This window comes from Echinops telfairi, unplaced genomic scaffold, assembly GCF_000313985.2.
Source record: "Echinops telfairi isolate 266 unplaced genomic scaffold, ASM31398v2 ScPeMD7_7407;HRSCAF=8445, whole genome shotgun sequence".
In the NCBI taxonomy this organism is placed as follows: domain Eukaryota; kingdom Metazoa; phylum Chordata; class Mammalia; order Afrosoricida; family Tenrecidae; genus Echinops; species Echinops telfairi.
The window spans coordinates 8,378,548-8,384,547 of NW_022111307.1; positions in this window are offsets into that span (position 1 = coordinate 8,378,548).

Sequence of the window (6,000 nt, forward strand, 5' to 3'; positions counted from 1 at the left end):
GCTCTGTTCCACTGTCAGCCCTGGCCTGGGTTTAGTTGCTGAGATTGAGCATCTCCATCTTCCCACAGATGCAGTCGATCGGATTCCTATGTGTTTTATCTGGAGAAGTCTTCGTTTGTAGCCTTTAGTATTGTTAACAAAATGCATTTGCTATGGACAAGTTGTTGGTCTTGCAAAACTCTATCATGCAATCTCCAGCTTCATTTTTATCACCAAGACCACATTTCCTAACTATGGTTCATTTCTCTTCTTTTCCAACTTCTGCATTCCAATCACAAGTAACTATCAAGCCAACTTGATAGCATATTTGATTAATTTCTGACTGACTATATTGGTAGAAATTTTTCAATTTCTTCACCACTAGCTTTTCTGGTTGGTGCATAAATTGAACAATAGTTGTATTGATTGGACTTCCTTGGAGGCAGATAGATATAATCCTATCTCAGACAACACTGTACTTCAATATTGACTTTTTAAAAATCATTTTATTAGAGGCTCATACAACTCTTATTACAATCCATACATACATCAATTGTGTAAAGCGCATTTTACAGATACAACGTTAGTCTGTGGTCATGCCCCCACCCCCCTCAAACACACCAGATCTAATTTGATCTTGGAAGCTAAGCATGAATGGGCCTGGTTAGTACTTAGATGGAAGATGGCCTAGGAATATTGGGTGCTGTAGGCTTAAACCACTACTTGTCTGTCCGTTTGCCCAACTGGTGACTTGTATGTTGCTGTGTCACTGGTGTTTCAACTATCAGCAGGGTCACCCAAAGCGCTGACTAGGAACAAACTACGAAGAAGGAATAGGCTGTTCACTTTTGAGGAATTAGCCACTGAAAATCTTATGGACAGCCTCTAAACACTGCCAGATATTGAAAACTTCATGCATAGAAGAACATTACCAGAGATAGTGTTAGGTAGTGAGAAACAGGGCCCGGGGGTGTCCCTCTTCTTGCCTGCAGTTGGGCAGTGCCTCAGGGTCTCTCTGGCCTCAGGCTATGCGTGTGGGTGTGCAGTCCCATGAGGTTGCCCATGTTTCAGTGACTGTAAAACCTGAAACTTCTTCCATCCTTTATTAAAAAACTCACTTGGATCACAAACCCGACTTCAGCATGAATTCTTTTTCATGCAAAGCCAAGAAAAAACGGAGGCATTTCCCACCTGAGAAACCTAACATTGTGATGCCGTGACTCAGAGATCTATATCCCGAGCATGGCTCGGGATGTTTTCCTGGAGCGGGCTCCCATTCTGGCCTCACTGACTTTTCAGGCACCTCTGGACTTTCACCTCCCCACCCTCAGGAAACCGAGGAAACAGCTGCTCAGTTGGACTTTAAAAATGCACTGCTCATGGTTGGAAAGGACGCCAGCCTGGACCTTTCTCTCTGCAGATGTCGCTGGGACTTGCCATGGGGCCATGCATATTGTATAGCAGGAATTCCATCCCCTTGTGTCTGTATGTCTATCTGTGCTTCTATTTTCATGTGGGACTGCGGGTCTGACTATCTGTGCTTCCGGAGCCTTGCATGTTTCCCCCAGCCTCACTTCCTGGGGGAAGCCTCACTTCCTCACTTCCTGTGGTTGAAACACTGCAGCCTACAGTGTGGGGAAATTTCAGTCCCAAAAGCCCTTTTGATTCTCAGTAGCCCACCTTGTGTCCCAGATAGCACATTGCCGCACGTGCGCACGTGTAAACCCTGTTGGTCTCTGTGGGATTCAGGTTCCCATTGCTTGTCACCTGCCTACTCTTGACAAGGCTGCATGTGGTGTTCACCATCTTCCCGACCACGTGACTCTCTGCTCCCCAGCAAGATGGTGCCACCCAGTGTCCACTCCCATTTTTGTTGTGGGACAACGGAGCATGTGACTCTGGACAAGATGGTCCCCAGTGCTCCAACCAAGGCGGGGTGGTACTTAGTGGGCTGGCCCACCCCACCCAGGGACTAGTCCCACCTAGTCCCCTGGTGGTCTTTCTGGGTTTTGCCCATGGACGTCCCTTCCCTTCCCTTTGTTTTCTTCTGGTTTCTCAGATAAGTTGCTTGGTCCTGTTTGGTGTTTGCTGTGATTTCTTGCCAGTGTGCTGGTTTGATTTTTCCCTACTGGCTGGTTTTCCTTTGTTGAAGCCTTGGCCAAAGGCACTCGGAAGCCAGGCTCCTGAGTAACTGCTGACTATTCATCTCTGAAGGCTGTTTGGCAATACTTGCCTTCACCACATTCCTGCTACAGCTCCACTGTGGCAGTACGTGTCCAGCCAAGGATCCAGATTTCCCCAGAATGTTCCCTGAGCTGACTGATTCATCTCTGCTCCCCTTCAAAGGTTCGGAAAACTGCTCCTGCCAGTGGTGGCCTTTGCAAGCAATTGGGGGCCACTCCAAGCAGTGGTCCACCTAGCTTGTGGTCTAGAAAATGGTCAGGACTTAGGTTTGCCAGCAAAGACTGAGTCCCTGACCCTCCCTCGGACAGGGGCACCTGCTTGAGGCCCCAGTTTCATAGCACCCTAGCAGCGTGCACTGGAACTGCAGTCATGACCTCTTGACCTCTCTGCTGATCATGTTTTCTAGATGGGGATTGGTGGATCGGTGCTGAAAGGACCCACACTTCGGTGCATCCTGTCTAATTGGGAGAGATTTGACCCAGAGATGGTGGAGGAAAGATGCTGATTTCGTTTTGCAATTCCATCTGGTCGCAGTGCATTTTGGGTGACCGGGAATCCTGGCCAAAGGACTACACACTTTCCCTTCCAACCCTAATTCAGCTAGAATGTTTCTGCAAAGGGATGGGAAAGTGGGAGGAAGTCCCGTATGTCGAAGCCTTTTTTCTTTTGAGAAATAGTAAAGACCTTCATTCCCAGTGTGCCCAGGGGCCCCTAAGGGGCCCTGAAACTGAAGCCTACTGTACCCCCAGCCCCAACACTCCACCTTCAGACCCTGAATCTGTAGAGGCTGGGGAAGCATATGAAGCTGCCAACGTTCTACCCTTAGTAGAGACAGCTGGGGAGTTTGGCCCCTGGCAGTCCACACCTTTCACCCTAATTGAACTCAAGCATGTTAAAAGTGACCTGGACAGTTACTCTGGCAAGCCCAAACAGGACATAGCGAGCTTCCAGCACCTCACCCTAGCCTATGATTTGACTTGGAAGGACATAATTGTCATACTGTGACAGACTGTGAGAAAGAACACGTGCTAAAATGTGCTAGGAAGTTTTCGGACAGCTTACATGTGATAAATGAGAAGTACCCAGGAGGTGAAACAGCTGTGCTGTCTACTGACCCTGCTTGGGTTTGTAATGATCCCAAGGATGGGTGGGCACAGGAACATTATAGTCATTGGCGTGTATCAAAGTGGACTGAAGTCAGGTAGACAAAAAGCCATTGATTACCCAGAATGACAGCTATTCACCAGGGGCCTGAGGAAAGCTGCGTAGGCTTCTCAGAATGGCCAAAGGAGGCCCTAAGGAATCACACTGCTGTAGACATGGATTCCTACAAAGGGCAAGTCTTACTCAGGGACAAATTTCTCACACAGGTCACACCAGACTTTCGGAAAAAGCTCCAGAAGTTACTGCAGAAGCCTGAAGGAGTTACCTTAAAAGAGACAGTCGCTGGTACTAATGCCACCTTTTACAATAGGGAACAGGAGGCGGGGGTGGGGGGGGCAGGGTGCAGGCTCAGGAGAAGAAGGAAGGACATCAGACATGCCCAGGTACTGGCTGCACTTGCTAACCACTGCCCATCAACCACCTCCCAGGTTTCCCAGACCCGTGAACAAAGTGCCAAATGCTATTTATTTCCAGACCCTGGCCTCTGGGCATGGAATCGCCCTAACTGGAACAGGGGCCCCCACCCCCTGAGGGCCATGCCATCACTGCAAACAAACTGGCCATTGGGCTGTTCTTTGTTCTATGGCAAATAACCAGGAGGGAAGGTGCCCACCGGCCAGTGGGCAGCTGCTTATTGAAGATTGGCCCAGCCCGGCCAGCAAAGCAGCAAGAGACAGTTATTATGGGTCTGGAACTGTGGGTAAGCAATCCATGTGACCGGAAGGTCAGTACAGTTCCTCCTAGATACTGGGGCTGCCTATCCTGTCCTCACCTTCTTCCCTGGACTCTGGGTACCATTCATGCGTGAAACAGTGGAAACTGTTGCACCCAGACCCCTCAGAAGCAGAGCAAACACACAAGCACCCCTGAGAGCTGCTGGGGAGTGTTTCACCCCCCCACCCCACCCCCAGGACAGATAAGTGCTCCACAGGAAACCCTACATCCAACACACCACAGTCTTTAAGGCAGCAAATGCTTTCACACCATTCCTGTGTTTAAAGTGAACTGGCACCCATGCCTCTCAGTCCTAAGATTTCTTTCCTAAACTTCCCATGACACTGACCCCCACCTCCATAGGCACTGCCATCTCACAGCTCTGCCCCTGCCCTACCTAAACTGCCCACCTGTTTTGTTTCTTCCAGAAGTCCTCAGATTACCAATATCTCTGAGCCAAGTGTGCCAGCCCAAGGATCACCAGCTCCTGGACCACTCCAACCTCATCCACTGTGGACCCTGAGTGGGCAACCCCTTCCAACAGAGAAGGAAGGGTGTGGATTCAAAGTCCCACTTCGTGTCCCTTGTGCCAGCAGGAAGTAGCTGGAGATATCATCACCCAGTCCCCAAAGATTTGGGTCCATACCCCTTCAGTGGAGAAATGTTAGGTAGTGAAAAACAGAGACCAGGGTGTCCGTTTCCATGCCTGAAGAAACCCACTACAGGAGGTTGCTGCATTGAATCAGGTGAGCTTCAGCCAGCCATAAAGGCTAAGGGGCTTGTGCCATGTCAAGCCTGAGCCAGGTGGGCGGAACACCTGGGTGGGTCCAAACTAGCCAGCTAGTTTAATTCAGCCAATGGGATCAACCAATACCTTCAACCACACCTCCCAGCCAAAGGCCCCAAATACCGGGATCACAAGGCTGTCTGGCCCTTTTTTAATCTTCCTCGCCTCTCTGGCTTGGTAGTGCTATGGTCTCTCTGGTCTCAGGCTGTCAAGTGTGCTTGTGCAGTCCCATGAGGTTGTTCAGTGACTATGAACCAACCAGTGGTTCTCCACCTTCCTAATGCCTCGACCTTTAATACAGGGCCTCATGTGGTAAACCCCAACCATAAAATTATTTACATTGCTACTTCATAACTGTAATTTTGCTACTGTTATGAATCATAATGTAAATATATGCAGGATGTATTCTCATCGTTACAAATTTAACATAATTAAAGCATAGTGATTAATCACAAAACAATATGCAATTATATATTGCGAAATATTTATTTCTAATTACAAATAAATGAAATTTTATATCGAAGCATGGTGCAGCATGGGTAACAGTCTTAATATAACAACAGTAAACTACATTGCTACATTTTGAGACAGTATGCATAAAAGCCAACGTCAGCGCTAAGGTTGAGATAGCTTCTTTCTCAGCAGATCCGAAATTCTCTGGGCCGTCTTTGCAAGAGCACAACGAAGATCATATTCCACAACAAGTATACTGCAATATTAAGACTTGATAACTAACAAGCTGGAAAACTGTTTCACAAAGATATGTTGTTGAAAATGGAAGAAGAAGGCACACCACAGTCTCAGACAGAACAGGATCTGACTGCAAACACTTGATCTAGAATTTTGTAACTGGCATTGTAGAGAAGTCAGTTCTCACTGCATCGCTGGTAATAAGTCCAATGAACTCCTCTTGTGCTGTCTCAGGAACGTCTTCAACTCTGACTGTGAATGGGCTTCTGGCAAGTGCAAATGGGGTGTCAGGTAGATTTGGAAAGTATGATGAAATTTCATCTGCAAACGTGCAAGTGTTCTTTCTTTCTTTTTTTAAAAATCATTTTATTAGGGGCTCATACAACTCTTATCACAATCTATACATACATCAATTGTGTAAAGCACATTTGTACATTCATTGCTCTCATCATTCTCAAAACATTTCCTCTCCATTTGAGGCC